Below are 18779 nucleotides of genomic sequence, written 5' to 3'. Positions count from 1 at the left end.
AACCATGTAATGCACGAACACGTCCCTAACGAGCGCTTTGTGTATGTATCTATAGCTAACTGTGAATCCATTCCATTTCAGCAGCTTGTACAAAATGCAAACCCTGGCATATTATGTACTACTTGCAATTCCGATAATCATTCCACCTTACAGATACAGTCACATAGCCAATTAGTAATAGTAATGTTTTTGCATTACAATGCAGATGGTACCAAAAACAACTGCAAGCTGACTGGCTTCACATATGAACAAGTATCACTTGGCAAGAAAACCTTCACAACAGTAGGCATAATCTACTACGCAGGAGCCACAAACAATGCAGGTCACTTTACTGCATACATTAAAAAGAAATGTGGATGATTTGAATGCAATGATACTTCCATTACTCTAAAACAGTGATTACCAGCAAATCTTGCAAACACTCACTTAATATTCTTGAAACCATAATCTGAGTATGAGCGTCGACACATTGGGCCTCATTACACGTTAGGCGGTGGACCAAGGTGCTATTAGCACAAATTACCAGCACCGCCTTTGAAGAAAGGGGAATTACCGCCTAATTCCGAGGTTGTGAAGGCGGTAATTCCACCTTCTTCCATTGCCCTTCCCCATTCCCATTTTTGCCCCATAGGGCTCTATGGGAATGGGGAAGGCGCTAATTACGGTACCGCAAATTGCGGTACCGTAATTAGCACCTTGGTCCCTTTGCGGGTTGGTTTTTAACGCCTGCAAAAAGCAGGCGTTAAAGTCTCCAACCCGCAAAGGGACCTCGTAGTAAGGCGGTAAGGGTTTACCGGTACCGGTAAAACACCGGTACCGGTAAACCCTTACCGCCTTCCGTGTAATGAGGCCCATTGTCCTCAAAACATACCCTGCAGAAGTTAGAAACTGTAAACAGTTAGAATACGTCAACTGGTATCTGACTGCAACGATAATACTGCAATATAGGTTTTTCTCAGGAAACCCTGCAATACTTATTATGTATAAACATACCCTCAATAACTTCAAAACTATCAACAGTTAGAATACACCAACAGGTATCTTACTGCCCCCAATATTCTTCAACATTACTGTGCAATACCACCGTACTTACAAAAGATCAACAACCAAACACATAAATAAATACTGCTAAAAGGCACTAACAAATAAACAATTATAATACACCAACTGGTATCTAACTGCAACAATAGTACCACCACTGTATAAACATACCCTCAACAATTTCGAAGCTATCAACAGTTAGTATATGCCAACCGGTATCTAACTGCCCCCAACATTCTGCAACATTACTGTACAATACCACAGTACTTACAAAAGATCAACAACCAAACGCATAAATAAATACTGGTAAAAGGCATGAACAAATAAACAATTAAAATACACCAACTGGAATCTAACTGCAACAATAGTACCACCACTTCCAAACCAAAAACCATACACCTTTTCAATTCCTTCCACTACAATAGACCACTGAAAAAGACTGTTCCATAAAACAACAAATAAACGTGGAAAGGTTTGTTTTTTAATTCTGCATGATTTTTTTTCCCACAGACCCAATGATTATGGGAACAAACACAGGAACTGAGCACATTGCACAGTATACTAGTTTGAAGCATAACACTTGTGAAGTACTAACTATGAGGTTCCACAAAGTACACAAATGTCTGCTATGCAATGCAATACCACATTACAAAGTACCTACCCTAACATGTGATCCTTTCTTTTATTACACAGAATGGAAAAAAAATGTCTGCTACATTTCCACATACCATGCAAAGAACTGCATACACCATCAACAATGCAAACAGTAAGTATACAATGATTGGTGTCACAACGTTCAGTGCATACCTGTATTATACTCCAATATTTGTAGCCAGGCATAGAATATCATACACCATTCTGAACACAGTCCAACAAACCAACTGCCACACACCCTGTCCACTTTTGTACAAATACTATTACACTACTTGCAGCCAGGGAACAAACTCTTCAGTACATACCCCCTATGCAATCCACTTGCCACTGTCAGAATGGTGAGGATTCGTACAGGGAGAGTGAAGTTATACGCCGCCCAAAAAGTGCTCTTCCTCTGAGATGAGCAACTTAACCATAACTACACGGCCGCTACCGCAGGCAGTGTAATATCAAAAGTTTGTTGTAAACCAGTTTAAATGGTGTGTTTTATGATTTCTTAAAGTAGTGAATTAAAACGAATATCGTGAGCCCTTAGCCAGAAACGTTAGAAACATATATCTGCCTCCCAGCAGAGGTGTTTTTGAGTTGCCCCTGGCAGAACCAAAGCGGGGAACCATTTTAAAGGGCAGCAAACACACCTGGATATTTTGAAGAGATGTTTTATGGTTGTCTTCTTGCATCCTTGTTTAGTTGTATAGCATTGTTTTTCTTGTGGCTGTTTCAATCACGCTTTTCTAACACAGGCACCAAAGTAAGGTGCTGTGAAGAAACGTGGCCTCAAGAAATGGAAATAGCTACAGACGGCCTGGTTATTTTGAGTACATCTAATGGCACCCAGATTATTAACCTTCGGATGGTGAACAGCAGGAGTCGAAGGTGCTGGGTTATGATCCAGTCACCTACCGGTCACAGACATATCAGCGACAAGCGCTCAGCCACCCGAGCTAGTCCCCTGGCTGTACAATTGTGCGAGTTAATTGCTTCACATCAACCGCTGTCGAATTTTGCTGCTATTATAGAAGCCGGTACTGCGTTTTAGGTCAATTGTACTCGTTAGACCCACCTAAGGAAGTCCACTGACTGAATGAATGTCTCTGCCTGTCTTCCACCCTTATAACTCTACAATGGATGGGTGTAAGCAGCAGGCACACAACCCCTCGAGCTGACTCGCCGGTTTGGCCATGTTAAATGTTTGCCCCAATTGAACGGGACTGAGACCATACGCTATATTTTTCCTACCAGCCCCCTTACACTGACCAACAAATTTCACCGTGACCCCTCCACTTTTACCATCCCTGGTCTATAATGGGCCTGATTTACACAAATGATTTAACATTGTAACGTCCCCTTGAAAACATTTGTGTAAATCAGGCCCAATACCTGGTTTCTATATAGCACTGTTTGCCATAGTATTGATGCTTCTTGGCGCTGTGAATGGCAGGGTTGCCACTATTCCCGAACTCATTGCTGCTCCTTGTATCATTATCTGGATGGGTGCAGTTGTCCTCCTTTACGGGATTGGACTTTTCTGGAGCACCCTGATGTATACCCCCAATTAGAAGTGCCCCTCTTCTTTAGGCTTCTTTAGGAAGGCTTTGAAGACATGGCTATACCCACTCTCAATCCAACCCACTGTGCCCTCACCTTTCAATGGCACCTCTTTATGCTTCTCTGTGCGCCAAGATAGCCTAGGGTAAATGAACGTAAACAATTCAATGAAATAAACCAGGCAGATCTATGCAGCAAAGGCATTGGCCCCTGATTCATTCATGTTTTACTTCACAGTGTCTTTGCACATAGTCCCTGCATTAAAGGCAATCCTCCTGCCCCCCAACGCACCGTGCAATACGCCAATATGCCTGGCCAGGGGCGGACTGGCCTGTAGGGAACTCTGGTTATTTCACTGTAGGTCTCCGCACTCTGGGCCTCTTTTGTGTGGTGTTGCCAAATGCTCTCATAGGAAAAGGGTTGGGCTTGCTGAAAATGTGTAATATGGGGCCACTTGTACAATTATTTCCAGGGCCTCTTTTGGTCCCCAGCCCACCCCTGTTCATGGCATAAAGATATACGCACTTGCAACGAGCAGAGAAGTGGGGCTTACTCTTCGGGGTCTCGTCCACGCTCACTGCAGGTACATTCGGTTGATGTTTTTATAATGAAAGATGCGTGTTATATTTGCATGCCCTGTTGCCCAAGTAAACCGGACCCTCCATAACGTTCAATAACTGAACTCAATGAAAGCAGATTATACAGTTATTAGCGGCCGTTTGCTGCACGTGTCGGGCATGCCATGGCAATCGCGGCGTGTGGGACTACGATCTCGCATCTTTCGTGGTCGGGTCCCAGTGGGAGCAGAGGGTCCCACGGAACGGGGGATATCGCGCATAGGACACTTTTACATGTCCCTTCATTTCGCTAAAGGGCAGTAGGCGTCCACCTTAAAATAGGGCGTCTTTTTGGAATGTCCGGGGGCATTTTCTTTATAGGTTTCTATGAACACTGGAAGACTGACTCAGAGGGTCATGTCAATGGCAACGTTGTTCAGGAATAAAGACGACGAACATTTTGCAGCCAGAAAAGCGCACAGCATGCTGCTCCCTGTGTCGTCGACACTCCCTTCCTTCCTCGCCTAGTTGCCTCCAAATCTGCTGTCATTTGCAGGCAACACTTGAAAACGGCCACGTGACGTTTCTTGACGAGCTCAGTGCTCCCCCTTACTCCCGTGACATGCATTGTTATTTGAACTTCGAGGAGCAAGCACTGAGGGGGGCTGCTGGGGCCTCGCCGGCGGATGTCTGGGGCACTGGCACTGGCAGCAGGCACAGCCCCATGCAATTGGTGCATAGCAAAGCAAAAACAACAGTTAGTATCTCCCCTAGGTGTTAACTTACTTTGTTTGTTCTCATCCGACCGACTCCCAAATTGGGTCTGGATGTCGCACATGCACCCTTTTAAAGGGCTGCGACCATCCCAGGCCTGATTGACAAAATGTCTGCCGAGCCACGTGTTCCTTTTCCTTTCCTGTGTCAGAAGCATGCACGTGGCCGTGAGCCCCCTCCCGCTGACAAACTCACAGAGAAAGAGATGCGTGCAGTTAGGTCTCTCTGGTCCCTCTGCGCAGCCGGGACACGGCCTGTTTATTTATAGTCACGTGGCGGAGTGCAACGTTACTCTGCCGCGTGCTGAACCCTTAAAGGGGCAGCACCACACTGTACATCATAAAAGCATGTGCATCCATCCTTGCACGCACTATGCGACTACCTGAATCCGGCCAACAAGGATGTGTGGCTAATAAAACCGGCCCCAAGGGCCAACCCAAGTCCATTTTGATGTGGCTGGGAGCAGAAAGGTCGATAGGCCAGTCTGCCCCTGCTGGCAGCCACGGCCTGACGGGCCAGACAGGGGTGAGCAAAGGGCCTTATGAGTGGGCCTTGAGCAGGGGGCCGGCTTTGCCTTGCCGGCTCGCTGAATAGGCCTTTTGATGTTACATCAGCCAATCCGTGGTTTGCAGGGCTGAGTCCGGGGCACACGCATGAGTCACGCCAGCGCCGAAAATGGCTGCAGCCATTTCTATGTGGTGAACATGCACTGGAGTACAGTAGAAGCCCAAAAGGGTGTACACTGTCAGAATCCCGGCCAGGCAGTGGGAGTGGATGAAATGCAGCCAGATGGCCCAAAGCCTGCTCAAAGGAAGAAAGAGGCCAGGCAGGAGTGAACAAAGGGCCCTGTGAGTGGGCATTGAGCAGGGGGCCATGTTTTGAGAAGTAGTTGGCCAGACCCACTGAACAATAGCAAACACCCTTGGGGTAACCAGTGGCAGCAGTGATGAGTAGATGAAAGCACTCCATTGCATGGTGTTCTGGCATGTCTTCTGACATTTATTTATTTTTGTTTGCATCTATAGCCTGGAAAAAACAATTGCACAGAGGGAAGTTTGGGGCAATCCTGCAACTGGCTCTGGACAAGAAAGGAGCAGTATTATAAAGAGAAACCAGTTGAGAACAATGGACATAATGAAATAATCTGACAGGTAAATACATAAAAGACATAATGGGCCTGATTCTGAGTTTGGCAGTAGTAATAACACATCTGGTCATTACCATTAGCAGATGTTTTACTGCATCGCCAAATGGCGGATTACGTTGCCAAAACTATTGCATATCTTTGGAATAAGTCACCAAAGCTCATTTTAATGCATGTTTTTTGTGGAGGGAGTACACTCCATACAAAAGCATTCCTACATGTGTTAATTTTCATATGAGGTAGTTACCACATGCGGTAAATACTGAACCCACTGAATTCCTATGGTTATCCGAAATGGGGGATTGTTGTTCTTCATTTCACCCAAGGTTTGCAGGATTTAGAATTATGCTGATCTTTCGGGGTACCCAGTATTTACCAAATGTGCAACCGTAAATTAGTTTGGCAGTACTACCTGGGGTAATACAGCCGAATCCATATTCAGGCCCAACTAGTCGTTCACACAATATGGGGGAGAGGAGGGGATGAAAGATGTTCAAAATGAGGGCACTGTCTGCTTCCAGGGAGAGTAGATGTAGTGTAGGGACACATTTGAATTCTGGGATAGCAGTGATGTTTTTGATGTCGGGGAGCGAGAGTTCCATTGAAGAGGGGCAATGATACAACAGGAGCTGAAGCGAGAGGCAACGCATGGGGATCCAGGAACAGAGAGAAGGAGTAGGATGCTGGAGTGGAGGGTGCGAGGAGTGCGGCAGCCCGATTCAGTGCTTCTCCATGATTGATGTTGAAGATAAGTAGAAGGACCTTGTGAAGGGATCAGCGGCGATGGAGAACCAGCCGGTATGGAGGACCTGAGCAGAGGTGGGAGAAGAGAGGGGAGATTGTGTAGAGTGCACCATGTACAGTTGAGAATTACATCAAAGGAGTGGAGAGGGTCTCCCAGGACAAGGCAAGAGCAGCAGTCAAGTCGACTGAACAGAAGGATGGATATGTCAGTTTTAGTGGCAATAGATGAGAAAGAATGTGCATTTTCTAGACCTTTAGCACCTTAAATATCGCGGTGGTCGCAGGAGAGGCGATAGATCTGTGGAATTTGAGATCACTGTTGAACAGAGTAGTGAGGGCTGAGCCATAAAATTGTCTCGGGTACCAATGAGAAAGTGGCCCACAGTTGCAAATGACTATTAATTCCTTTTGTGACAGACTGTTTGAATAGTACCCAAGGGGGAGCTTTTTGATCAAATGTGATGCAAATTGTGCATGTTAAAAAATATTTATTCAGTTACACTGGGCAAAACATTGAGTGGTAGATAACTTTGGCCTTAGAGGAGCTTAGCATAAGGCAAACAAGTACGAACCAGTGGCAGCTGGTTGAAAGAAAATTTGAGGTCTGAGAGGAGAGGGGATGGGTAAGTTTTGGGAAGGAGAGGAAGGTCTGGATATTTTTAGTAAATAAGTGGTATGAGAACCGGAAGGAGGAGAAGCGCTTAGCAAAAGAGGATGTGTGGAGAGTAAAGAGTAGTGAGCTCATGACTGAACATAGGGGTACTCCCAGTGTGAGATGGGTGGGGTCTGAGGTTCATGTTAGAAGTGATGAAATATGAAGGATCTGAAAGTTGAGAAGCAATTCTTGCATGCAGAGGTGTGATAGGTTTATAAGACGAGGCGGGCGGCTGACGGAGCTGAAGGTCACTGTAAGGTCAAGACGGGAGAGTGAGGAGTAATGAGCAGTGGTTGGAAAATTAGAGGCATTAGCCGGTGCAATATGAGGGAATGTGTCAAACAGGAGATCTGATGTATATACAATGGGACTGGTGGTAATAACACTGTAGAGGAGATCTATATAATGAGCTGATGAGGTATCAAGTATATGTCAAACAGGAGATCTGATGTATATACAATGGGACTGGTGGTAATAACACTGTAGAGGAGATCTACATAATGAGCTGATGAGGTATCAAGCATATATATATATATATATATATATATATATATATATATATATATATATATATATGCAATATGAGGGAATGTGTCAAACAGGAGATCTGATGTATATACAATGGGACTGGTGGTAATAACACTGTAGAGGAGATCTGTATGAGCTGATGAGGTATCAAGCATATATATTGGTGGAAGTGAGTGAACATGGTGTGTTCATTGTGGTTGACCTCATGTTTGAGACCCCATGTAATATGAAGTGGGTGGTGATGAATGTGCTCTCATTTCTATAGTCTTCATGTCCTCCAAAGCACGCTGAGCTCCTTGCCTAATAAGGCACCATAAATATGGTCTAAATCAAACCAAATCCAATTAGTAGTGCTGTTTATGATGTGCAACCTGAGGCCTATTCGTTCAATCATATAACTGCATCTATATTTTGCTGCATTACATTTTAAGAGTATGGCCATGTACTTATGGTTAAGTTGGTGTTTCCATAGGAAGAGCACTTTTTGGGCAGCTTATAACTTCGCTCCCCCTGGACGAATCCTCACCAAACCTTGCAAAAAAAGTATATGGCCCACTCTGAATGGGAAAACATTTTTGCTCGCGCCTACAGCCCAAACCGCTTGACGGATTTTCATCAAATTTGGACCAGGAGCAGCGGTGAAAATCCGTCCAGTAGTTTTTCTTTAAATGACCAAAAAGTAGGTCAGAAAAAATTAGTGATATCTGTGTTCGCTTCGTGGATAGGATGGTGATTGGGCAAGCAGCTTGCGTGATGTCCGCGGACATCTGACTTGCTTTTCTATTGGCTGCCGTAAAGCGTGCAGTGCGTCTATTTTCAGAGACGCCCGCCATCTTTGTTTATCGGAGCGGATCTGCTGCCTGCACAGTGTAGATGTGGGCTGCGTCGGCCACGAAAAGGCGGTGAGGCACAGGCCCTCATGTCAATCTCTTGTTCCCCCCACCCCCGCTCATGGGCCGTGTCTCCCATGTTGCCCCCCCTCGCTGATTCTCTGTGTGTTCCTCCCACCCCCCTCATGCTCTGTTTCTCTTTCCCGTTCCCCCGCTCATGTCCTGTGTCTACCTCCTTCCCCCCCACCCCCCACTCATGCCCCGTGTCTGCCTACTGTTCCCCCCACCCCCCGCTCATGCCCCGTGTGTCTCTCCCCTCCCCCCGCTAATGCCCTGTGTCTCGCCCCTTTCTCCCCCACACCCCTCTCATGTCTCTCCCCTTCCCCTCCACCCCCTGCTCATGCCCCGTGTCTCCCTACTGTTCCCCCCACCCCTCCGCTCATGCCCCATGTCTCTCTCCCCTTCCCCCTCACCCCCTGCTCATGCCCCGTGTCACTCTCCCCTCCCCCAACCCCCTGCTCATGCCCCGTGTCTCTCCCCTCCCCCCACCCTTCCCCCCACCCCCCGCTCATGCCCCGTGTGTCTCGCTCCCCTTCCCCCCACCCACCGCTCATGCCCCGTGTGTCCCTCCCCTTCCCCCCACCCCCTGCTCATGCCCCGTGTGTCTCTCCCTTTCCCCCCCACTCATGCCCCGTGTGTCTCTCCCTTTCCCCCCCACTCCGCGCTCATGCTCCATGTGTCTCCCTCCCCTTCCCCCCACCCCCGCTCATGTCCCTTGTCTCCCTTGTGTTACCCACCCACCCCCCGCTCATGCCCCATGTCTCCCTCGTGTTACGCCCACCCCCGCTCATGCCCTGTGTCTCTCTACTGTTCCCCCACCCCCTTGCTCATGCCCCGTGTCTCTCTCCCCTTTCCCCCACCCCCCCTCATGCCCTGTGTCTCTCTCCCCTCCCCCCCGCTCATGCCCCATGTCTCTCCACTCCCCCCCACCCCTGCTCATGCTTCGTGTGTCCCTCACCTTCCCCCCCACCCCCCGCACATGCCCCGAGTGTCTCTCCACTTCCCCCCAGTCCCCTGTTACCCCCTACCCCCCGCTCATGCCCCGTGTCTCCCTTGTGTTACCCCCCACCCCCAGCACATGCCTCGTGTTTCCCTTGTGTTACCCCCCACTCCCCGCTCATGCCCCGTGTCTCCCTTGTGTTACCCCCCCGCCCCCCGCTCATGCCCCGTGTCTCTCCCCTTCCCCCCACCCCCCGATCATGCCCCGTGTCTCCCTCCTTTCCCCCCACCCCCCGCTCATGCCCCGTGTGTCTCTCCCCTCCCCCCACCCCCGCTCATGCCCTGTGTGTCTCTCCCATTCCCCCCCACCCCCCGCATGCCTCGTGTGTCTCTCCGCTTCCCCCAACCCCCGCTCATGCCCCGTGTGTCTCTCCCCTTCCCCCCCACCCCCCACTCATGCCCTGTGTGTCACTCCCCTTCCCCCCACCCCCCTCATGCCCCGTGTCTATCTCCCCTTCCCCCAACCCCGCTCATGCCCTGTGTCTCCCTTGTGTTACCCCCCACCCCCGCTCATGCCCCCTGTCTCCCCTGTTACCTCCCACCACCCGCTCATGCCCCGTGTCTCCCTCCTTTCCCCCGCTCATGCCCCGTGTGTCTCTCTCCTTCCCCCCACCCCCCGCTCATGCCCTGTGTCTCTCTCGCCTTCCCTCTTACCCCCCGCTCATGGCCCGTGTCTCTCTCCCCTTCCCCCCTACCCCCGCTCATGCCCCGTGTCTCTCTCCCCTTCCCCCCACCCCCCGCTCATGCCCCATGTGTCTCTCCCCTCCCCCCACCCCCGCTCATGCCCCGTGTGTCTCTCCCCTTCCCCCACCCCCCGCTCATGCACCATGTATCCCTACTGTTCCCCCCACCCCCGCGCTCATGCCCTGTGTCTCTCTACTGTTCCCCCACCCCCGCTCATGCCCTGTGTCTCTCTCCCCTCCCCCCGCTCATGCCCCATGTCTCTCCCCTCCCCCACCCCTGCTCATGCTTCGTGTGTCTCTCACCTTCCCCCCCACCGCCCGCTCATGCCCCGTGTGTTTCTCCCCGTTCCCCCCACCCCCCGCTCATGCCCCGTGTGTCTCTCCCCTTCCCCCCACCCCCCAATCATGCCCCGTGTGTCTCTCCCCTTCCCCTGACCCCCCGCTCAGGTCCCGTGTATCCCTACTGTTCCCCCCAACCCCCAGCTCATGCCCCGTGTCCCTCTCCCCTTCCCCCCACCCCCCGCTCATGCCCCATGTGTCTCTCCCCTTCCCCCCCAACCCCCGCTCATGCACCATGTATCCCTACTGTTCCCCCCACCCCCGCGCTCATGCCCTGTGTCTCTCTACTGTTCCCCCACCCCCGCTCATGCCCTGTGTCTCTCTCCCCTCCCGCCGCTCATGCCCCATGTCTCTCCCCTCCCCCCACCCCTGCTCATGCTTCGTGTGTCTCTCACCTTCCCCCCCAACCCCCGCTCATGTCCCGTGTGTTTCTCCCCCTTCCCCCCACCCCCCTCTCATGCCCCGTGTGTCTCTCCCCTTCCCCCCACCCCCCGCTCATGCCCCGTGTGTCTCTCCCCTTCACCTGACCCCCCGCTCAGGCCCCGTGTATCCCTACTGTTCCCCCCACCCCCCGCTCATGCCCCGTGTCTCTCTCCACTTCTCCCACCCCCCGCTCATGCCCCGTGTCTCCCTTGTGTTACCCCCCACCCCCAGCACATGCCCCGTGTTTCACTTGTGTTACCCCCCACTCCCCGCTCATGCCCCGTGTCTCCCTTGTGTTACACCCCCACCCCCGCTCATGCCCCGTGTCTCTCCCCTTCCCCCCATCCCCCGATCATGCCCCGTGTCTCCCTCCTTCCCCCCCCGCTCATGCCCCGTGTGTCTCTCCCCTCACCCCCACCCCTGCTCAAGCCCTGTGTGTCTCTCCCATTCCCCCCCACCCCCCGCATGCCTCGTGTGTCTCTCCGCTTCCCCCACCCCCCGCTCATGCCCCGTGTGTCTCTCCCCTTCCCCCCACCCCCCTCATGCCCCGTGTCTCTCTCCCCTTCCCCCCTCATGCCCTGTGTCTCTCTCCCCTTCCCCCCACCCCAGCTCATGCCCCGTGTCTCTCTCCCCTTCCCCCCCACCCCCGCTCATGCCCCGTGTCGCTCTCCCCTACACCCCCGCTCATGCCCCGTGTCTCCCTTGTGTTACCCCCCACCACCCGCTCATGCCCCATGTCTCTCCCCTTCCCTCCACCCCCCGATCATGCCCCGTGTCTCCCTCCTTTCCCCCCACCCCCGCTCATGCCCCGTGTGTCTCGCCCCTCCCCCCCACCCCCAGCTCATGCCCCGTGTCTCTCTCCCCTTCCCCTGACCCCCCGCTCATGTTTCGTGTGTCTCTCCCCTTCCCACCCACCCCCCGCTCATGCCCCGTGTGTCTCTCCCCTTCCCCCCACCCCCTGCTTATGCCCCGTGTCTCCCTCCTTTCCCCCACCCCCCGCTCATGGCCCGTGTCTCTCTACCCTACCACCCCACCCCCCACTCATGCCCTGTGTCTCTCTCCCCTTCCCCCCACCCCCCGCTCATGCCCGTGTCTCTCTCCCCTTCCCCCCCACCCCCCACTAATGCCCCGTGTCTCTCTCTCCTTCCTCCAACCCCAGCTCATGCCCCGTGTTTCTCTCCACTTCGCTCACCCCCCACTAATGCCCCGTGTCTCCCTCCTTTCCCCCCACCCCCGCACATGCCCCGTGTGTCTCTCCCGTTCCCCCCCACCTGCCGCTCATGCCCCGTGTGTCTCTCCCCTTCACCCCCAGCCCCCACTCATGCCCGTGTGTCTCTCCCCTTCCCCCACCCCCCTTCATGCCCCGTGAGTCTCTCCCCTTCCCCCATACCACCCACTCATGCCCCGTGTGTCTCTCCCCTTCCCCTCCAGCCCCTGCTCATCCCCCGTGTGTCTCTCCCCTTCCCCCCACCCCCCGCTCATGCCCCGTGTCTCCCTACTGTTCCCCCCACCCCCCTGCACATGCCCCGTGTCTCTCTCCCCTTCCCCCCCACCCACCGCTCATGCCCCATGTGTCTCTCCCCTTCCCTCCACCTCCCGCTCATGCTCTCTGTGTCTCTCTCCCCTTCCCCCGCTCAAGCCCCGTGTGTCTCTCTCCCCTTCCCCCCACCCACCGCTCATGCCCGTGTGTCCCTCCCCTTCCCCCCCACCCCCCGCTCATGCCCCGTGTGTCTCTCCCTTTCCCCCTGCTCATACCCCATGTGTCTCTCCCCTTCCCCCCCACTCCGCGCTCATGCTCCATGTGTCTCCCTCCCCTTCCCCCCAACCCTGCTCATGTCCCGTGTCTCCCTTGTGTTACCCACCCACCCCCCGCTCATGCCCCATGTCTCCCTCGTGTTACCCCCACCCCCGCTCATGCCCCGTGTCTCCCTTGTGTTATCCCCACCCCCTGCTCATGCCCCGTGTCTCTCCCCTTCCCCCCACCCCCACTCATGCCCCGTGTCTCCCTCCTTTCGCCCCGCTCATGCCCCGTGTGTCCCTACTGTTCCCCTCACCCCGCTGCTCATGCCCCGTGTCTCTCTCCCCTTCCCTCCACCCCCCCGCTCATGCCCCGTGTCTCTCTCCCCTCCCCCCCGCTCATGCCCCATGTCTCTCCCCTCCTCCCCACCCCTGCTCATGCCCCGTGCGTCTCCCCCCTTGCCCCCCACCCCCCGCTCAAGCCCAGTGTGTCTCTCCCCTTCCCCCCACCCCCCACTCCTGCCCCCTGTCTCTCTCCCCTTCCCTCCACCCACCGCTCATGCCCCGTGTCTCCCTTGTGTTACCCCCCACCCCTCGCTCATTCCCCGTGTGTCTCTCCCCTTCCCCCCACCCCCCGATCATGCCCCATGTCTCCCTACTTCCCCCCACCCCCCGCTCATGCCCCGTGTGTCTCTCCCCTCCCCCCCTCCCCCGCTCATGCCCCGTGTCTCTCTCCCCTTCCCCCGACCCCCTGCTCATGCCCTGTGTGTCTCTCCCCTTCCCCCCCAACCCCCCGCTCATGCCCCGTGTGTCTCTCCCCTTCCCCCCACCCCCGCTCATGCCCCGTGTCTCTCTCCCCTTCCCCCCACCCCTGCTCCTGCCCAGTGTCTCTCTCCCCTTCCCCCCCACTCCCGCTCATGGCCCGTGTCTCTCTCCCCTACCCCCCCACCCCCCACTCATGCCCCGTGTCTCTCTCCCCTTCCCCCCAACCCCCGCTCATGCCCCGTGTCTCTCTCCCCTTCCCCCACCCCCCACTCATGCCCCGTGTCTCCCTCCGTCCCCCCCGGCACATGCCCCGTGTGTCTCTTCCCATTCCCCCCCACCCCCCGCTCATGCCCCGTGTGTCTCTCCCCTTCACCCCCAGACCCCACTCATGCCCGTGTGTCTCTCCCCTTCCCCCCCACCCCCGCTCATGCCTCGTGTGTCTCTCCCTTTCCCCTGACCCCCCGCTCAGGCCCCTTGTGTCTCTCCCCTTCCCCCCCACCCCCCCGCTCATGCCCCGTGTGTCTCTCCCCTTCCCCCCACCCCAGCTCATGCCCCGTGTCTCCCTCCTTTCCCCCACCCCTGCTCATGCCCCGTGTGTCTCTCCCCTTCCCCCCCACCCCCCGCTCATGCCCCGTGTCTCTCTCCCCTTCCCCCCACCCCCGCTAATGCCCCGTGTCTCTCTCTCCTTCCTCCAACCCCAGCTCATGCCCCGTGTTTCTCTCCACTTCGCTCACCCCCACTAATGCCCCGTGTCTCCCTCCTTTCCCCCCACCCCCCGCACATGCCCCGTGTGTCTCTCCCGTTCCCCCCACCTGCCGCTCATGCCCCGTGTGTCTCTCCCCTTCACCCCCAGCCCCCACTCATGCCCGTGTGTCTCTCCCCTTCCCCCACCCCCCTTCATGCCCCGTGTGTCTCTCCCCTTCCCCCATACCACCCACTCATGCCCCGTGTGTCTCTCCCCTTCCCCTCCAGCCCCTGCTCATCCCCCGTGTCTCTCTCCCCTTCCCCCCACCCACCGCTCATGCCCCATGTGTCTCTCCCCTTTCCTCCACCTCCCGCTCATGCTCTCTGTGTCTCTCTCCCCTTCCCCCCACCCCCCGCTCAAGCCCCGTGTGTCCCTCCCCTTCCCCCCCACCCCCCGCTCATGCCCCGTGTGTCTCTCCCTTTCCCCCTGCTCATACCCCATGTGTCTCTCCCCTTCCCCCCCACTCCGCGCTCATGCTCCATGTGTCTCCCTCCACTTCCCCCCAACCCCGCTCATGTCCCGTGTCTCCCTTGTGTTACCCACCCACCCCCCGCTCATGCCCCATGTCTCCCTCGTGTTACCCCCACACCCGCTCATGCCCCGTGTCTCCCTTGTGTTACCCCCACCCCCTGCTCATGCCCTGTGTCTCTCTCCCCTACCCCCCCGCCCCCCGCTCATGCCCCGTGTGTCTCTCCCCTTCCCCACCACCCCCCGCTCATGCCCCGTGTGTCTCTCCCCTTCCCCACCACCCCCCGCTCATGCCCCGTGTCTCCCTCCCCTTCCCCCAACCCCGCTCATGTCCCGTGTCTCCCTTGTGTTACCCACCCACCCCCCGCTCATGCCCCATGTCTCCCTCGTGTTACCCCCACCCCCGCTCATGCCCCGTGTCTCCCTTGTGTTACCCCCACCCCCTGCTCATGCCCCGTGTCTCTCCCCTTCCCCCCACCCCCACTCATGCCCCGTGTCTCCCTCCTTTCGCCCCGCTCATGCCCCGTGTGTCCCTACTGTTCCCCTCACCCCGCTGCTCATGCCCCGTGTCTCTCTCCCCTTCCCTCCACCCCCCCGCTCATGCCCCGTGTCTCTCTCCCCTCCCCCCCGCTCATGCCCCATGTCTCTCCCCTCCTCCCCACCCCCGCTCATGCCCCGTGCGTCTCCCCCCTTGCCCCCCACCCCCCGCTCAAGCCCAGTGTGTCTCTCCCCTTCCCCCCACCCCCCACTCCTGCCCCCTGTCTCTCTCCCCTTCCCTCCACCCACCGCTCATGCCCCATGTCTCCCTTGTGTTACCCCCACCCCTCGCTCATTCCCCGTGTGTCTCTCCCCTTCCCCCCACCACCCGATCATGCCCCATGTCTCCCTACTTTCCCCCCACCCCCCGCTCATGCCCCGTGTGTCTCTCCCCTCCCCCCCACCCCCGCTCATGCCCCGTGTCTCTCTCCCCTTCCCCCGACCCCCTGCTCATGCCCTGTGTGTCTCTCCCCTTCCCCCCCAACCCCCCGCTCATGCCCCGTGTGTCTCTCCCCTTCCCCCCACCCCCGCTCATGCCCCGTGTCTCTCTCCCCTTCCCCCCACCCCTGCTCCTGCCCCGTGTCTCTCTCCCCTTCCCCCCCACTCCCGCTCATGGCCCGTGTCTCTCTCCCCTACCCCCCCACCCCCCACTCATGCCCTGTGTCTCTCTCCCCTTCCCCCCACCCCCCGCTCATGCCCCGTGTCTCTCTCCCCTTCCCCCACCCCCCACTCATGCCCCGTGTCTCCCTCCCTCCCCCCCGGCACATGCCCCGTGTGTCTCTTCCCATTCCCCCCCACCCCCCGCTCATGCCCCGTGTGTCTCTCCCCTTCACCCCCAGACCCCACTCATGCCCGTGTGTCTCTCCCCTTCCCCCCCACCCCCGCTCATGCCTCGTGTGTCTCTCCCCTTCCCCTGACCCCCCGCTCAGGCCCCTTGTGTCTCTCCCCTTCCCCCCACCCCCCCGCTCATGCCCCGTGTGTCTCTCCCCTTCCCCCCACCCCAGCTCATGCCCCGTGTCTCCCTCCTTTCCCCCACCCCCTGCTCATGCCCCGTGTGTCTCTCCCCTTCCCCCCCACCCCCCGCTCATGCCCCGTGTGCCTCTCCCCTTCCGCTCACCCCCCGCTCATGCCCCGTGTCTCTCTCCCCTTCCCCCCACCCCCGCTCATGCCCTGTGTCTCTCTCCCCTTCCCCCCACTCCCACTCATGCCCCGTGTCTCTCTCCCCTACCCCCCCGCCCCCCGCTCATGCCCCGTGTGTCTCTCCCCTTCCCCACCACCCCCCGCTCATGCCCCGTGTCTCTCTCCCCTTCCCCCCACCCCCCGCTCATGCCCCCTGTTTCTTTCCCCTTCCCCCCACCCCCCGCTCACGCCCCTTGTCGCCCTCCTTTCCCCCCACCCCCCACTCTTGCCCCGTGTGTCTCTCCCCTTCCCCCCACCCCCCGATCATGCCCCGTGTGTCTCTCCTCTCCCCCCACCCCCCGCCCATGCCCCGTGTGTCTCTCCCCTTCCCCCCAGCCCCCGCTCAAGCCCCATGTGTCTCTCCCCTTCACCCCCACCCCCGCGCATGCCCCCTGTGTCTCTCCCCTTCCCCTCCACCCCCCGCTCATGCCCCGTGTGTCTCTCCCCTTCCCCCCACCCCCGCTCATTCCCCGTGTCTCTCTCCCCTTCCCCCCACACCAACCCAATCATGCCCCGTGTGTCTCCCCTTCCCCTCACCCCCCGCTCATCCCCCGTGTGTCTCTCCCCTTCCCCCCACCCCCGCTCATGCCCCGTGTCTCCCTACTGTTCCCCCCACCCCCCTGCACATGCCCCGTGTCTTTCTCCCCTTCCCCCCCACCCACCGCTCATGCCCTGTGTGTCTCTCTCCCCTTCCCCCCACCCCCCCCTCAAGACCCGTGTGTCTCTCTCCCCTTCCCCCCACCCACCGCTCATGCCCCGTGTGGCCCTCCCCTTCCCCCCTACCCCCGCTCATGCCCCGTGTGTCTCTCCCTTTCCCCCTGCTCATACCCCGTGTGTCTCTCCCCTTCCCCCCCACCCCGCGCTCATGCTCCATGTGTCTCCCTCCTCTTCCCCCCAACCACGCTCATGTCCCGTGTCTCCATTGTGTTACCCACCCACCCCCGCTTATGCCCCATGTCTCCCTCGTGTTACCCCCACCCCCGCTCATGCCCCGTGTCTCCCTTGTGTTACCCCCCACCCCCTGCTCATGCCCCGTGTCTCTCCCCTTCCCCCCACCCCCACTCATGCCCTGTGTCTCCCTCCTTTCGCCCCGCTCATGCCCCGTGTGTCCCTACTGTTCCCCCCACCCCCCTGCTCATGCCCCGTGTCTCTCTCCCCTTCCCTCCACCCCCCCGCTCATGCCCCGTGTCTCTCTCCCCTCCCCCCCGCTCATGCGCCATGTCTCTCCCCTCCTCCCCACCCCTGCTCATGCCCCGTGTGTCTCCCCCCTAGCCCCCCACCCCCTGCTCAAGCCCCGTGTGTCTCTCCCCTTTCCCCCACCCCCCGCTCATGCCCCGTGTGTCTCTCTCCTTCCCCCCTCCCCCCGCTCATGCCCCGTGTCTCTCTCCCCTTCCCCCCACCCCCCGCTCATGCCCCGTGTGTCTCTCCCCTTCCCCCCACCCCCTGCTCATGCCCCGTGTCTCTCTCCCCTTCCCCCCACCCCCCGCTCATGCCCCCTGTCTCTCTCCCCTTCCCTCCACCCACCGCTCATGCCCCGTGTCTCCCTTGTGTTACCCCCCACCCCCTGCTCATGCCCCGTGTGTCTCTCCCCTTCCCCCCACCCCCCGATCATGCCCCGTGTCTCCCTACTTTCCCCCCACCCTCCCGCTCATTCCCCTTGTGTCTCTCCCCTTCCGCCCACCCCCCGCTTATGCCCCGTGTCTCCCTCCTTTCCCCCCACCCCCTGTTCATGCCCCGTATGTCTCTCCCCTTCCCCCCACCCCCCGCTCAGGCCCCGTGTGTCTCCCCCCTTCCGCCCACCCCCGCTCATGCCCCGTGTCTCTCTCCCCTTCCCCCCACCCCTGCCCCGTGTCTCTCTCCCCTTCCTCCCCACTCCCGCTCATGCCCCGTGTCTCTCTCCCCTTCCCCCCACCCCCCGCTCATGCCCGTGTCTCTCTCCCCTTCCCCCACCCCCCACTCATGCCCCGTGTCTCCCTCCTTCCCCCCCCGGCACATTCACCGTGTGTCTCTTCCCATTCCCCCCACCCCCCGCTCATGCCCTGTGTGTCTCTCCCTTTCACCCCCAGCCCCCACTCATGCCCGTGTGTCTCTCCCCCTTCCCCCCCACCCCCGCTCATGCCTCGTGTGCCTCTCCCCTTCCCCTGACCCCCCGCTCAGGCCCCTTGTGTCTCTCCCCTTCCCCCCCACCCCCCGCTCATGCCCAGTGTGTCTCTCCCCTTCCCCCCACCCCTGCTCTTGCCCCGTGTCTCCCTCCTTTCCCCCCACCCCCGCTAATGCCCCGTGTGTCTCTCCCCTTCCCCCCCACCCCCCGCTCATGCCCCGTGTGCCTCTCCCCTTCCCCTCACACCCCACTCATGCCCCGTGTCTCT

At 57.8% G+C, this 18779-nt stretch overlaps 1 long non-coding RNA gene across 1 annotated transcript in view; it reads left to right on the top strand.

Moving 5' to 3' along the window:
• LOC138481754 (uncharacterized) overlaps nucleotides 1-18779 on the top strand; it is a 118305-nt gene that overhangs the window by 54655 nt on the left and 44871 nt on the right. The gene's annotated exons all lie outside the window — the stretch shown is intronic.

This window comes from Ambystoma mexicanum, chromosome 5p (genome assembly GCF_040938575.1).
Source record: "Ambystoma mexicanum isolate Mex_15411 chromosome 5p, UKY_AmexF1_1, whole genome shotgun sequence".
NCBI lineage: Eukaryota > Metazoa > Chordata > Amphibia > Caudata > Ambystomatidae > Ambystoma > Ambystoma mexicanum.
The sequence above is the reverse complement of the archived record's forward strand: the minus strand, read 5'-3'. Positions and strand labels throughout refer to the sequence as shown.